General features: G+C 44.4%; 1 pseudogene across 1 annotated transcript in view; it reads left to right on the plus strand.

The window, feature by feature from the left end:
- Nucleotides 1–17,245, plus strand: part of LOC143764693 (uncharacterized) — a 133,503-nt pseudogene that overhangs the window by 112,598 nt on the left and 3,660 nt on the right. The window lies entirely within an intron of this gene.

Below are 17,245 nucleotides of genomic sequence, written 5' to 3' on the forward strand. Positions count from 1 at the left end.
TCTCCCATCACAGCAGGCCTACACCAATGCCTCACCCACCTCGTCTTAATTTGAAGTTCAATTCAAAGCTGTAAATGCTGGCCCAGACCCTGATACCTCATGCATGGCTTTTTTCTGCTGTGCCATTCTAAAATTTGTACTGTTGGTGAATTGAGGCCACTTTCCTGGTGTCTGCCCATAATTTTATGTATTTTTGGCAGCTTTTGGGCCCGTTTGAACTTGTTGTGTATGCGTTTGTTTTTGCCTCCCATTGACTCTAATGACGTTCGGCTATGTTCGGTGAATATTCGACAAATAATTTGGCGAGTGTTGCAAAATCGGTGATTGTAATCTGAACAGAACATTGAAATATTTGCTCATCTCTAGCCAAAAGCCATCGAAACCCCATATCCCAGAGAGGTTTCACCACTAGTTACTCATTTTTTACTGAAAAAGACTGTTGAGTTTGATCATTTCAGTAGATGTTATTGTCTTTAATCACAGTTTTTGACTACAGTACCGTATTTTCTGGTGTATAAGACGACTGGGCGTATAAGACGACCCCCAGCTTTTCCATATAAAATATGGAATTTGGGATATGCCTGCTGTATAAGATGGGGGTCATCTTATACGCCCAGTCATCTTATACGGCGTGTGGTTCCCAGGGTCTGAAGGAGAGGAGACTCTCCTTCAGGCCCTGGGATCCATATTCATGTTAAAAATAAAGAATAAAAATAAAAAATATGTATATACTCACCCCTCCGAGAAGCCTGGCTGTCACCGCTGCAAGCGTCTGCCTCCGTTCCTAAGAATTGCAGAGCATGAAGGACCCTCGATGACGTCACGGTCAGGTGACTGGCCTGTGATTGGTCCGTGACCGCTCATGTGACCAGTCACCTGACCGTGACGTCATCGAAGGTCCTTCACGCTCTGCAATTCTTAGGAACGGAGGCAGACGCTTGCAGCGGTGACAGCCAGGCTTCTCAGAGGGGTGAGTATATACATATTTTTATTCTTTATTTTTAACATGAATATGGATCCCAGGGCCTGAAGGAGAGTCTCCTCTCCTTCAGACCCTGGGAACATCCAGGATCGCTCCCTGCACATGCCGTACCTGGCGTATAAGACGACCCTCGACTTTTGGGACAATTTTTAGGGGTTAAAAAGTCGTCTTATACGCCGGAAAATACAGTAGTTAGTTTTCAAAATCCTCTGATTTCACCACTTCCTGCAGTTTTGTGTTCCTAATCATGTCCCATTTTTCATATCTGACATGGGTCACTTTATGTGGTGAAAACTTTGGAATTCTTCATAAAGGACAATAAGAAACAAATGGACCTTCTCTTGAATGCGACAATACCCTATACACAGTTTTTCACTACTGTCTGCGCACATGGCAGGGTTAAGAAGGGAAGCAGCATTCAGCTATTTTTTTAAACTCTTTTTTTTTTTTAATTGAAAAATACCTCAGAATAAACAGCATACATTAACAAGATATGGATCAGATTATGTTAGCAATGCTAACAGATATCAGGATACCATTATAAATATTACATCATATTTTGAATAGTATATTTCGCTGTAGCATATTACAATTTATTAATGTATAACTATATACAGTTGTGCTCAAAAGTTTACATACCTCGGCAGAATTTTTGCATTCTTGGCCTTTTTTCAGAGAATATAAATAACACCAAAACGTTTTCTCCACTCATGGTTAGTGGTTGGGTGAAGCCATTTATTGTCAAACTACTGTGTTTCCTCTTTTTAAATCATAATGACAACTCAAAACATCCAACTGACCCTGATCAAAAGTTCATATACCCCATTTCTTAATACCATGTATTGCCCCCTCTAACATCAATGACAGCTTGAAGTCTTTTGCTGTAGTTGTGGATGAGGTACTTTATTTTCTCATATGGTAAAGCTGCCCACTCTTCTTGGCAAAAAGCCTCCAGTTCCTGTAAATTCCTGGGCTGTCTAGCATGAACTGCGTTCTTGAGATCTCCCCAGAGTGGCTCAATGATATTGAGGTCAGAGACTGAGATGACCACTCCAGAACATTCTCTTTGTTCTGATGTAGCCAATGACAGGTCGACTTGGCTTTGTATTTTGTCCTCTTGCAACGTCCAAGTATGTCCCATGTGCTGCTTCCGGGCTGATAAGTGCAAATTTGTCTCAAGTATTTGCTGATCAGGTGCTACATTCATCTTTCATTCAACTTTGATAAAGTTTCCTGTGCCTTCGTAGCTCACACATTCTCAAAACATCAGCGATCCACCTCCGTGCTTTACAGTAGGAATGGTGTTCCTTTCATCATAGGCCTTGTTGACCTCTCTCCAAATGTAACGTTTATGGTTGTGGCCAAAAAGTACAATTTTGGTCTCATCACTCCAAATGACCATGTTCCAGAAATTTTGAGGCTTGTCTCTGTGCTGTTTTGCGTATTGTAAGAGAGATACTTTGTGGCATTTGCGCAGTAATGGCTTTCTTCTGGTGACTCGACCATGCAGCCCATTTTTCTTCAAGTGCCTCTGGAGCGTCCCCCACTGCCGCAGGGCCGAGGGGTACCCGGTACCGGGCCTCTGAGTCTCTGCTCTGGGGTTGTCACGGTGGCTAGACCCGGTCCGTGACCCTGCCGAGGGGCGTCCAGTGAAAGGTGGTGGATCGATATGATAGATGATGGTAGTGATGAGGCTGTGGTGGTGCGGTGCAGTAAATAACGAGGACACCAGGTTTGCAGTCTCTTTACCTCTTTACTGAAGATCTCTGGGTCCTCAGTCCGGAATCCGGATAACCAGGCTGCGCAAGTCCGGCCGGCCCAATGGCACCTCCGGAGTTCTCCTAGCAGGTGGAAATCTGTGCCTTCCTTCTAGCGCTAGGTGTTGTGGTCCTTCCCTGCTGTGCTTACAGAAAGTCCCCACAACTGTTGTGTCTGTTTCTTAAGTTCCCTCACAACTCGATTAGATGATGTTCTGCTAATCCTCCGTCCCTCCCTGGTGTTCTGGTTGGGACGGCACCCGTTTGACGGGTAGGCTCGGAGCTCTTCCGGGACCCTAGAGTCGCCCCTCTCCACAAGTTGCCCCCCAAGACTGCATAGGTGATTAAAGTTAGACAGCCCGCCTTAGACTGACTGTCCTGCCGCTGTTTGGAGTATTGCTTGAAGCTGAATGTTATGATACTCCCTCGGCGTTCCGGCCACCGGTAGTGCGCCTCAGTAGGGTGATGCTTCGGTCTTACAGCACGACCCCTACTGGTATTTCTCCTTTTGCTTGATCTCGTTTCTCACTCAGCACAATCTATCTCGCTTCTAATCCTTCCTTGGGCACCGCCGCTATCCTGAGCAGGCACGGTCCCGTTACGTTCATTCAAGTTGCCAAGCCTCTGTCAGGATCCCACCCCTGACAGAGACCCTACTGTATCTTCCCCCACAACACCCTCTGCCACAAGGTGTTGCCTGGTTCCAACCCAGTCAGCTTTCTCTTCTAACTTCCTGCCTGACCCCCAGTTTACCCACTATGGTGGGGAGTGGCCTAGTGAATAGAACCCTTAGCTCCCCCCGGAGGCCCGACTGTGAAATGTATTGGTGTCTGTGATACCTGATCAGATGAACTCCTTCAGTGCCATCAGACTCACCATAGCTCCCCATAGTGGCGGAGCCACGGTACTGCAACGACCAGGACTCTGGGGCGCTGCACTCCCCCCTGGTTAAACACAGTACTCCGGGACTGAGAAGAAAACAACAATACAAGTTAGCAAAAAGACATACAGTTTTGTTGAGTGCAAGAACATTAAGTATACTTAAACAGAGCTTCCCTTTATGGGAGGTGAGGACACTTGAACGTTACAAACATGGTTAAATATCATAGCAACATGCTATAAATAACTTTTCTTACCCAACCGGGTATTCTACTAAGTGCAAATTTGTTGAACAATAATTTAACATTGCCTTTAAGGACATACACTCTGAATCCACTAAAGACCTTCTTATAATCACATTATAAGGCAATTTAACTTTTTTCATTCTCCTTCTTTAAATCTGCAGGACCGCCTGTCCTAACGACACCAGACCTACTGCCTCTCCCTTCTATGCAGGACCGCCCCGTTCGGCCCGGGCCTACTGCCTTTTCAACTACTATACACAGTATAGAGCATAACATTACTTTCAGTTTAAGAGCACCGAGCCATTTTTACCTGACTCCTCTGAGGACTCAGGGTTCACCTTCTATCCCCACTATCTATCAACATTATCAAAAACAGTTTCTTTTATCGAACATTAAACCTTCTCATTATCTTTCTCACTAACATGCATGCTGGACCCCACGTCTACCCCTACGGGCCCACTGCATCCTTCTTCCATCTTTCACTTTTTCTTTTCAGAGAACATCATCAGCATTTCTTTACAATTAACTGGTTGGATACATATAACTCTCTCATATAAACATTATCATCACTTTCTTTCATCAAACATTATTGCTATCTGTCTTAAAGCAATATCACCATTTACGCGCAACAAATGAACATCCCCTTTAAGAGGGGACCAAGTCTCTATGAGGTAGCATATCTTCTCAAGCTACCAGTCCGTACTCAGCAAAGGCTCTGGTGCGGTATCTTCGCAAAGAGTCTCTTGTTAAGTAAAACCATTAAGAAGCCCCTTTAAGAAGGTGCAAACTATTTACAAGCAGTTTGTATCATGCACTGTTCATGATTCAGCAGTTCTTTTCAACAATGAGGAAACAGGAAACAAAAGCAAAAGCAGAGGAAGGGATCCCGGGTAAACAAAGGGATCCCTTTAAGAGTTAACCCTAGTCGGGTTTAAAGCAGCAAAAAGCAGGGAAACAAACAGTTAACTATGTACAGTTTCAGGTTTCCGAGGTTTAGTGGGACGGCTTCCAGGGCTGCACCTGGCACTTAACCCTTCCTGGCCTGGGAAAAGTGAGGTCCAGGGTTACACCCAGTGCTGGACAAACGCCGTTAATCCGTCTTTCATGTACGGTTAAATCATGCGCAGCTATGGAGGTCTGCGCAGCTTGAGTATGGGCATTTGCTGCAGCAGAGATAGCGGCTGCTGCAAGATCAGTCACTGGAATGGAGTCAGCAGTTGTGGCACTAGTAGTCACTGGAGTGGTGTCGGTCGTCAGGGCAGGGTCGTCCTTCATACCTGCTTCAGATGCGGTCCCTCCGGTGCCGGTCTGCTCTGCCTCCGCTGGGGTCTGGAACGCTGGTTGCAGGGCCTCGTGCTGCGACGTTGTCATCTCTGCTCGCAGCATCTCGCTTTCCGGCAGGGCCTTGCTTTCTGGCTTCGGAGCGCTGGAACTTCTTTCTTGCTCCGGACCAGATGAGGCTGCCGACAGATGTCTGGTGAGGCTCCTGATGATGGCCTTCTTCCTCCCGGCCCCAGTGCTCAGCTGCGTCCGCCGGGGTCGGTCGCTGAGCTCGTCCACTCCGGTCTGTAGGAATTCAGCATCAGCGGTGGAGGCCTGGTTGCGGTGCCCCTCTGGGTGGCTGGGGGAGTCCTCTGCTCCGATCCCACGCTCCGGCTCCGGGCGGCTCGCCATGGCGTCCTCCATGTCGCTCACTTCTTCTTCCTGGTCCTTTTCCCGCTCTCTCCTTCGTGGGCGGTTTCGTTTTCTCTGTCTCTGCCCACCATCGAGGATCAGGAGGCGGATCTCGGCTGCTGACGGACACGTCCTCAAGGGGCCGAGATATTTAGACTGGGCGGCCATTGTCTTTCGCGCTCTTCAGCTTGTTCACGCCCACTTCCACGCCCTTCTTCTTCTCCTGCGCTCTCCTTAGCGCTGTAATGGCGGCGGTTTTGGCGCGAACTTTTGGCGGCAAGTGACAATCCACAGTCTTTGCAATAAAGTACAGTCCAAGCATAATAAATCACAGTTCCAAGGCACACATGACCTGATTCTTCAGGCTTAAGTAGATCCTGTTCGTGACGCCAAAATGGAGCGCCCCCCACTGCCGCAGGGCCGAGGGGTACCCGGTACCGGGCCTCTGAGTCTCTGCTCTGGGGTTGTCACGGTGGCTAGACCCGGTCCGTGACCCTGCCGAGGGGCGTCCAGTGAAAGGTGGTGGATCGATATGATAGATGATGGTAGTGATGAGGCTGTGGTGGTGCGGTGCAGTAAATAACGAGGACACCAGGTTTGCAGTCTCTTTACCTCTTTACTGAAGATCTCAGGGTCCTCAGTCCGGAATCCGGATAACCAGGCTGCGCAAGTCCGGCCGGCCCAATGGCACCTCCGGAGTTCTCCTAGCAGGTGGAAATCTGTGCCTTCCTTCTAGCGCTAGGTGTTGTGGTCCTTCCCTGCTGTGCTTACAGAAAGTCCCCACAACTGTTGTGTCTGTTTCTTAAGCTCCCTCACAACTCGATTAGATGATGTTCTGCTAATCCTCCGTCCCTCCCTGGTGTTCTGGTTGGGACGGCACCCGTTTGACGGGTAGGCTCGGAGCTCTTCCGGGACCCTAGAGTCGCCCCTCTCCACAAGTTGCCCCCCAAGACTGCATAGGTGATTAAAGTTAGACAGCCCGCCTTAGACTGACTGTCCTGCCGCTGTTTGGAGTATTGCTTGAAGCTGAATGTTATGATACTCCCTCGGCGTTCCGGCCACCGGTAGTGCGCCTCAGTAGGGTATTGCTTCGGTCTTACAGCACGACCCCTACTGGTATTTCTCCTTTTGCTTGATCTCGTTTCTCACTCAGCACAATCTATCTCGCTTCTAATCCTTCCTTGGGCACCGCCGCTATCCTGAGCAGGCACGGTCCCGTTACGTTCATTCAAGTTGCCAAGCCTCTGTCAGGATCCCACCCCTGACAGAGACCCTACTGTATCTTCCCCCACAACACCCTCTGCCACAAGGTGTTGCCTGGTTCCAACCCAGTCAGCTTTCTCTTCTAACTTCCTGCCTGACCCCCAGTTTACCCACTATGGTGGGGAGTGGCCTAGTGAATAGAACCCTTAGCTCCCCCCGGAGGCCCGACTGTGAAATGTATTGGTGTCTGTGATACCTGATCAGATGAACTCCTTCCGTGCCATCAGACTCACCATAGCTCCCCATAGTGGCGGAGCCACGGTACTGCAACGACCAGGACTCTGGGGCGCTGCACTTCCATATTGTGCATCTTGAAACAGCCACACCACTAGTATTCAGAGAGTCCTGTATTTCAGCTGATGTTATTTGTGGGTTTTTCTTACCATATCGAACAATTTTCCTGGGAGTTGTGGATGACATTTTTGTTGGTCTACTTGACCGTGGTTTTGTTTTTACAGAGCCACTGATTTTCCATTTGTTAATCACAGTTTGAACGCTACAGACTGGCATTATCAATTCCTTGCATATCTTTTTGTATCCCTTTCCTGTTTTATACAGTTCAACTGCCTTTTCCTGTAGATCTTTTGACAGTTATTTTGCTTTCCCCATGACTCACAATCCAGAAACGTCAGTGGCTTGATGACTGATGAAGAGTCTGTCTGGATCCCAGAAACTCACTCAGCTTTTATGCACACACTGATTACAAGCAAACAGGTACAGGTGAGGATGTTACATTTAGTAGCCATTCAAACCCATTTGTGTCAACTTATGTGCATGTTATTGTTGGGTTGGTGGATTGCACTAAATAAAATTAAATAATAAAGTGCAATCGCAACCCGGGGTCCACTGTGCAGAGATGGATAACTGCTGCTAGTGAACAACGACAGAATGAAGCAGTGAGTGTTAACCTTAATCAGACTGCGTTTACTCACACAATATGAACAGAACGCAAAATACCAAGCTCAGTTACTTCACTGAGAGGTACTGCACTCAGAATACTGAGTACTATACCCTGTTAAACGTCACAAGGACGATAGCACGTGGATTGTGCTCGCTCTGCAACTAAGCTGTGCTCTGCACACAAGAGAAGCAGATGTTGATCCAAAATAAATAACTAATGTGACGCTAGGTGCAAAGCTCTGTCGCTCTCCCTGAAAGATGTAACCTGAGGGTTGGACGTGCTCTGTAACTCTACTGTGCTAACCACACACATGAAGGAAACAGATGCTAAGCCAAGGGGAGTTGTTGGTTTTTACCCAGTGGAGCTACCCAGTCCTAACCCTACCTGCGTAAGCAAGGACTGTGAGTATAGAGCGACACATGCAAGCAGAGTGGTAGTGTATCCACTCACATACACCACACATAAGTGATACTAGCGTGCCCACATGCGCCGCTGGGGTTGTTTTATATACAAGGTTCCACCCCAAATACTCATGCCCAGTCAGCCGAGACGTCACCCGTGGGCGAATCCAGAACTGCCACCTCGTCGGTGCAGCAACTGTCTGACAAGCAATGAGCAGACGCCACATCACAGACATGCTTAGTAGGGTGATCTCTGGACTTAGACTCCCGAGCATCACTTAGATTCCCGAGCATCAGGCTGTACGTGTCTATCGCTGGTTACCATAGGTTTGACTGGAAAGCCAGTAGTAACCAAATGAATACCATGAGCCTGAGCAAGACACTGGGACCGATGTCTGTGCTGAGCAGCACCCACAGAGGCTGGACCAGAATGGGAGACCACAGCACCAGGCAATGCTTGGGATCTATCCCACACAGTGGGAAAATCCCGATGCCTGGCAGTTATCAGGCCAAAATTAACAGGGGATGTGAACTTTTGATCAGGGTCATTTGGATGTTTTGGGTTGTCATTATGATTTAAAAAGAGAAAACACAGTAGTTTGACAATAAATGGCTTCACCCAACCAAGTTTTGGTGTTGTCATTCATATTCTCTGAAAAAAGGCCAAGAAAACAAAAATTCAGCTGGGGTATGTGAACTTTTGAGCACAACTGTATTTTACACAATAAGGACAATGCTCTCATCCAATTGTTAGAACAATAATCAATTTGCAAATTTAAGAACTTAATGATTTAGAGGCTAGAAATGGCAACACACTCATAGGTTCTTTTGTATCTGGAATCGTATCTCATCCTGTTGAAAACCTGAAACCTACCAGGGTACATAATGTGAAATTGAAAAAGCTAAAACATTGGGAGATAAGTGCGTCAGAGGTGAATCACACCACTTCTCCCAGATTCTATGGAATTTTTGGGGACATCCTCTATTCCTATACACTATATTCTCATACAGTATTATATTTACTAATTTTTTTCCATTGATTAACGGAAGATGCCCTTACCCCCATCCTTCTCCATGCTATTGCTTTCCTGGCAAGGAGCAGAGTCTCACAAATAAGAATTATGTCATAATGTGACCAAATTTCCCCATCCAAAATTCCCAACACACAGTCTCGGCACACAATCAAGCGGTACCCCAATTATTCTTGATAATGTAGAAACCACTTCACTCCAATGTGTCATCACTGTACAATTCCAGATAAGATGCCCAAAAATCCACGCCCAATTCCCCACATCTATGACAACCATCCGAGGATAATTTATCAAACTTATCTAGTTTGGATGGGATTAGGTAAGATTGATGCAAAATATATAATTGTATTAATTTATTATTGGCAACCGGTGATAGATACCATTCTGTGGGCTTCTAAAGCGTCACTTCAGTCCTTTGTTCTTCAGTTAATGAGGGTATCAATTGTCGCCATTTGTCTTCCACAGGAAGTTGAGTGGATGCAATTTTTGAATTAAGCACAAAAGTATATAGTGTGGGAATTACACCCGTAGGGCCCTGGGCAGTAACTACACCTATTAGCAGGTATCTTGATATCTGCATTCTGGGATGTGGAAACTGGTGCGTAATAGCATGTCTCATTTGCAGAAATTTATAAAAATCCCTATCCCATATTTTGTATGTATTTGGTCAAATGAGAGCAATACTTCATTTTCAAATACCTTGCCTATTTGTTGTTATTCCATATTGCTTCCAAGATATAGGATCTTGTAATATCTTAAGATGTGGAAATTCAGGGTTGTCCCATAACGGAGTCTCGCCCACTTGGTCAGTGAATTTCAAAATTCATTTACTTTCCTTCCAGATCTGTATCGCAAATTTATGCACAAATAGTAATCCCTGTGGTGGTTTATAGGATCCCTCCAATATTGCCCATATTGAAATCCTATTTAAAAGTTGCAAAATATGAGCCTCCGCATTAGACGGCTTATCATCCCTCAACCAACTTTTTAAATAGTACAGCTGGCCAGCTAGATAATATGAAAATAAATCAGGTACTGCATGTCCACCCTGGCACTTAGGTCTCTGTCGGGCTCGAATACTAATTTTAAGCCTTGATGAGCCCCATATGAAGGATGCCATCATACTGTGCATTCGCTTAAAGAATACCTTGGGGATCTTAATTGATGAGTGCTCCAATATATTGAGACACTTTGGGAGAATAGTCATTTTAAGAAAACTAATTCTTCCTGCTACAGAAAGGAGTTGGGACCATTTCTCATTTTTTTAAATTATCTCAGTGAGAGGGTATACGTTGTCTATCAAATCTATAATTGGGCTTTTATTAATAATTATACCAAGATATTTAAATTTGTTGACTACTTGTAAACCATATTCCGAGGGTCAATGTACACTGCTCAAAAAAATAAAGGGAACACTTAAACAACAGAATATAACTCCAAGTAAATCTAACTTCTGTGAAATCAAACTGTCCACTTAGGAAGCAACAATGATTGACAATCAATTTTACATGCTGTTGTGCAAATGGAATAGGCAACAGATGGAAATTATTGGCAATTATCAAGACACACTCAATAAAGGATTGGTTCTGCATATGAGGACCACAGACCACATCTCAGTACCAATGCCTTCTGGCTGATTTTTTTGTCACTTTTGAATGTTGGTTGTGCTTTCACACTCATGGTAGCATGAGACAGGCTCTACAACCCACACATGTGGCTCAGGTAGTGCAGCTCATCCAGGATGGCACATCAATGTGAACTGTGGCAAGAAGATTTGCTGTGTCTGTCAGCGTAGTGTCCAGAGTCTGGAGGCGCTACCAGGAGACAGGCCAGTACACCAGGAGATGTGGAGGGGGCAATAGGAGGGCAATAACCCAGCAGCAGGGTTGCTGCCTCAGCCTTTGTGCAAGGAGGAACAAGAAGAATACTGCCAGAGCCCTGCAAAATGACCTCCAGCAGGCCACAAATGTGCATGTTTCTGCACAGTCGGTTAGAAACTGACTCCGTGAGGATGGTCTGAGTGCCCGACATCCACAGATGGGGGTTGTGCTCACAGCTCAACACCATGCCGGACACATGGCATTTGCCACAGAACACCAGGATTGGCAAATTCGCCACTGGCGCCCTGTGCTCTTCACAGATGAAAGCAGGTTCAAACTGAGCAGATGTGACAGAGTCTGGAGACGCCGTGGAGCGCGATCTACCTGCAACATCCTTCAGCATGACCGGTTTGGCAGTGGGTCAGTAATGGTGTGGGGTGTCATTTCTTTGGAGGGCCGCACAGCCCTCCATGTGCTCGCCAGAGGTAGCCTGACTGCCATTAGGTACCGAGATGAGATCCTCAGACCGCTTGTGAGACCATATGCTGGTACGGTTGGCCCAGAGTTCCTCCTAATGCAGGACAATGCCACACCTCATGTGGCTGGAGTGTGTCAGCAGTTCCTACAAGATGAAGGCTTTGAAGCTATGGACTGGCCCACCCGTTCCCCAGACCTGAATCCGATTGAACACATCTGGGACATCATGTCTTGCTCCATCCACCAACACTCATCAGGAGCATGCCCAGGCGTTGTAGGGAGGTCATACAGGCATTTCAAGGCCACCCACACTACTGAGTATCATTTCCTTGGCTTGAGGCATTTCCACTGAAGTTGGATCAGCCTGCATTTTGATTTTCCACTTTGATTTTGAGCATCATAACAAACGCAAGACCTCCATGGGATATTAGTTGTGATTTACATTGATCATATTTAGGTTTTACTGTTCTCAGCGCATTACACTATATACCGGTAATGAATAAAGATTTACAACTGGAATATTTCATTCAGTGATATCTAGGATGTGGGATTTTAGTGTCCCCTTTATTTTTTTGAGCAGTGTAAATTCTCAGTAAGCAGCATAACTGAGGAATTGTCACAGTTTATTTTAAGACCCCCAAATTGATTAAAGTGTTGTGATTCTTTCTACCATAGGGTATTGCCTGATTTTAAGAACAGTAGGCGCTGTTGGTAGGGCAAAGAGCATTGGGGACAGGGGACATGGTAGTAGCCATTTAGCTATTTAAATGCAGAACTTCCTGGAATAATTTGCAGACATAATGTATTGGGTGCACTGTTCATGGTCACTTGGCAGCTCAAAAGATGGCCACCACAAAAAGGCTTGGCTCTGTCTACTGCATTTTCCAGATCCCAGGGATTGTCTTGCTCATCACTCTTTAAACCCTTTATATGGATCTAGACTTACACAGAGACCCCTAGCTGGGGCCACGGTGTTACCTACTGTTCTGTGGTGTGAGATGGCAACATGCATAACCAGGTAGACAGGTCAGAACCAGGAGGGCAAAGAAAATACATTATCAGAAGACACAAAAGTAGTTAGTACACTGGCCGGGGTCCCCACAGGAAACAAATACACAAGCCGGGAGCTGAGCACAGAGGGCTGAACCAGAGGAGAACCAGGCTGCATCTGGAAGCTTCTGGCAATATGCTTCGAGCTCCAATTGTCTGAAGCAGGGAGCAGATTACTTCAGCTGGACATCACGCTCACCTTAATTGCAAGGCTGGATGGTGCTACAGGTCCCAGGCACCCTATTCTTAGTGGCTGGGCAGAGCCTGTGCCACCCAGAGCTTCTGGGTCCGACATGTTCTCCATTACCAGCGCTGCCTGCAGAATAAATAAATCCTGGTGATAAAAACAGATGTTGCAGGAGCAGATCCCAGAGGAGATGGGACACATCCTCTGCAGAAGCCCTAATATGACAAAATAACAGAAAACCAGAGCAGTAGAAATCCCCATAAAGTGACTCCATTTTGAAAATTATATCTCTCAGTTAATTTACTGAGAATTCATAGGAATAGAGACTATTTTGACTCCACAGGCACTTTCCGCAAATTATCACGCAATGGATTTTGGAGAGTGAAAATTGCAATTTTGTAAATTTAAGTGGGTTATCCTCACTATAGTAATACTAAATACATGGAAGCTAAGTGTGGTTTGAGCACACTGCAAGGCTCAAAAATGAGGGGGATATTTGACTTTGAGAGAGTGGATATTGCTGGATTGGTTTATGGAAGCCATGTTGCTTTTCTAGAGCTTTTATGCCACAAATAATGTAGACACCCTCTGTATTCCCACTGACAGATGACGGACCTGAGTGGGGGTTTGTTTTTTTGCTAGATGAGTAGAAGTTTTTATTGGTATTATTTTCGCCTACTTAACATTGTTTTGTGACTTTTTATTTCTTATTTGGGAGTCAAAATAAACAAACATCCTTTGAGGTTTTCTTTTAGACTGTCAACTGTCATTGTCTTGGTGAATAATTCAGTATTTTTACATAACTTACCATTTTTATAGTCAGTAAGTACAAATGTTAAAAAATATAAAATTCCTCCTTGACTCCTCAGCTCAAAACAGACACAAAGCTCTGACCTTAAACAATTGGCTTCACCAAAACGAGTTGTATGATATTTTCAGATGTCTCAACACCACTTCTATTGAGTATACCCACTTTTCCGATGTGCATCAGACGGCTTCCAGAATCGACCTGATGATCTCCAGCATTTTTTCTTTACCTAAATTCAAAAAAATCTCAATTAAAAAATCTCAATTCTACCCAAAACAGTATCAGACCATTCACCCGTCACTGCAGAATTGATTTACGGCCCCGCTTCTAGAACTCATGTCTCATGGAGGTGTAATTCATCTATTCTCAGCAACCCAATTCATAAGAGTATGATTAACCAGACCATTAGGAATTATTTCCGAGAGGATGAGTCGGAATCAACCGACCCGTTCACTCTTTGGAATGCCCATAAGGCCGTGATCAGGGGGGCCCTAATTCAAATCTCGGCTAAAGAAAAAAAAACAAAACAGGGCCAAAATAAAGGAGTTACAATCAAAAATTAAACATAAGGAATCAGAAATTGCTATCTCAGCCATTCATTCTTCCAAAATACAAACTGAAATCATTTCGCTTAGGCAGGAACTGAGGGCTTTGATCTTCTCATTCTATGATGCGTCAATCAAGTCCTCAAAATTCAAACAGTATGCCTCCCTAAATAAGCCGACCAGGTATATGTTAAATAGACTGAAAAGGCAAAGAATTCAAAATAGGATCGCAAAAATCACATCCCCTAATGGACGATCGATTACCCACCCGCAGGACATTGTGGACGCGTTTGCGACCTTCTATTCTTAACTATATAACCTTAATCTAAATCCCCAACAAAAACAACCAGAAGATTCTGAAATCAAAAAATTCCTTTCTAAACTCACTTTGCCAAAGCTCACGATTGAGGACTTGGATAATCTTACTGCCCCGTTCTCACCTGAAGAGATCTCTGAAAACATTAAAAATTTAAAAACACTAAAAGCTCCAGGGCCGGATGGCTTTACTAATGAGTATTTCAGGTCATTTAGTGAAAGTTTAGTTCCATATATTTCCAAAATGTTCAACTCTGCAGCATTATCTGGCAAATTCCCGAAAGAGATGTTGGAAGCCACAGTTATTTCGATACCCAAAAATAAAGGAGACCCCGCCCAACTCCCAAACTATAGACCAATTTCTTTAGTCAATACGGACATTAAATTGTACTCTAAAATTCTCGCAAATAGGATCAATAACTTTTTACCCAAACTGATAATTAATGACCAGATGGGGTTTGTCAGGGGCAGACAATCTGTCTGCCCCTGACAAACCCCATCTGGTCATTAATTATCAGTTTATTATTATAAATTATTATTATTATTATTATTATTATTATTATTATTACAATTATTAATTGTCGATGGTACAAGGAGGGTTATAGATCTGATGAAAATTATTAACTCAAAAAAAGTCCCCTCGATTATTGCTTCATTGGACGCGGAAAAGGCGTTCGACCGCCTAAACTGGTCATATCTAAAACTCACCTTACAACAATTCGGCTTCAATCCAAATTCTATCTCTATTATGGCTCTTTATTCAGGTCTTACAGCTAGGGTCTTCTCCAACAATCACCTCTCCTCACCTTTCTCAATTATGAATGGGACGCGTCAGGGTTGCCCCCTGTCTCCTCTGTTGTTCGCGCTGGCAATTGAGCCGTTAGCTCAGTCAATAAGAGAGGACAAAAACATAACAGGTATCCAAACAAAAACCAGAGAGTTTAAAATCGGCCTCTTTGCTGACGACGTCATCCTGACCCTGACGGACCCTCTAACATCTGTTCCTGCAACCCAAAATTTACTAGACTTATTTTCCCAGCTATCATATTTTAAAATCAATAAAATCAAGTTCCAAATTCTTCAATATAACCTAGATCCCCACCAGATTGGAGAGTTGAAAAAAGCAACTTCATGGAGCTGGGCAACAAGTGATTTCGTTTATCTAGGGATCAAAATCACCAAAAATATGGACTCACTCATCCCAACAAATTTTGATTGCTTAACCAGAAATATTTCACTCGATTTGAATTATTTTGCAGGGAAAGATTTGTCATGGTGGGGGAAGAATTTGTCAGTCAAAACCTTCATAATCCCCAAAATTTTGTATATATTTAGGTCCATCCCCATTCCTATCCCAACTCCTTATTTAATCAACATTCAGTCTCTGATTAACAAGTTTCTATGGAACAATAAAAAAGCGAGGGTGGCCATGGCAACACTTTATAAAAAGAAATCCTCAGGGGGAATGGGTTTACCTAACATCGTGGCCCACTACTACACAAACTTGATTAGACAGAGCTTCCATTGGTGGTCTAAAACAGAATCCCCAGCTTGGTTGGAGATAGAAACCTCTCTAAACTTAGATAAAGCACCCAGGGAACTGATCTTGAAACAGTTAATGAACATAAAAAATGTCAGCTACAAATCACACCCAATCTTTATAGCAGCTAGCAAAGCTTGGTCTAAATTAGCCAGGCCTAAAAGAGGCACAGGGAGATCTGATTCTCTAGGTAATTTGGCTATCTCATTTATTTTTGAGCTACATAATAATCTGGTCAACCCCAAATGGGCTGAGTATAAAATTATGAAACTGATACACATTTTCGACGGGGAAAAATTTCTACCCTTTTCTGCCCTCAAAAGTAGATACAGTATTCCTTCCTCTATGTGTTGTGATTACCAGATCATTAAAGATCAATGCCAGAAATTTCTTTCAAACAGACCCCTCTTCTCTGAAGCTGTACAAAACCTTATCTGCAACCCCGACCATAATATATTCTGGAGCTACAAGTATGTATATGGCTGGTTTAATCACGATTCTGATTTTGCTAAATCTTTATCCATGTTGAAATGGGAGCAAGAGCTCCAGTTAACAATTGACTCAGATGAATGGGAAAAAGCCTTGGTCCACACCTACTCTGCTACTGTTTCAATGTCTCTACAGGAGTCCTTTTTTAAACTCGTCTCTCGTTGGTATCTTACCCCTGCAAGGCTGTCCATGATGGGGGGTAGTATTTCCCAAAGCTGCTGGAGGGTTTGTGGCCTCAGGGGCAATTTGCTCCATATTTTCTGGAGCTGTCCTAAAATCAAACCACTTTGGGTCAGAATCTCTGCCCTAAATGGTGTTTTACTAGGCAAAAGCATTATTTTAACTCCACAGATGGCTTTGCTTTCTGTGGGATTGAGCTTCATACATTTTCCCCTGAAGGCGTTGGTCATTCATATTCTTCTAGTCACAAAAAACGCTATCGCCTATAATTGGAAAAACGCTTCACCGCCGTCATTCCAAGAGATCAGAGAACGTGTTGCCCTTCACAAAACTTATGAGCAAAAATTTGCCTTAGCTAACGACAACCTCAAAATTTTTTCGGAGAAATGGGCCCGTTGGGAAGAAGTTTTCCCGTAACATCCCGTGGCAGAATATGTTACATAGTGTTCTGGAGATTGTTCAGATTCGTTAATTATGTTAGACTGGCTTGTCTGTTTGCCTATCATTAATATGTTATTGCATGTACTTTGATTATGCACCATCTTAATGTATTTTTACTTCTTGGTAATTGTGTATACCTGTTGACACATATTACAAGTGTCTTCTCTCCCCTCTTTTTCCCATTCTTTCCCCCCCCCTTCTATCCAGCCCCCCCTCCTATTTCCCTTCCCTCCCCCCCATCCCCCTTATGCCTATCTCTT

The sequence above is a fragment of the Ranitomeya variabilis genome, chromosome 4 (genome assembly GCF_051348905.1).
Source record: "Ranitomeya variabilis isolate aRanVar5 chromosome 4, aRanVar5.hap1, whole genome shotgun sequence".
Classification (NCBI taxonomy): Eukaryota; Metazoa; Chordata; class Amphibia; order Anura; family Dendrobatidae; genus Ranitomeya; species Ranitomeya variabilis.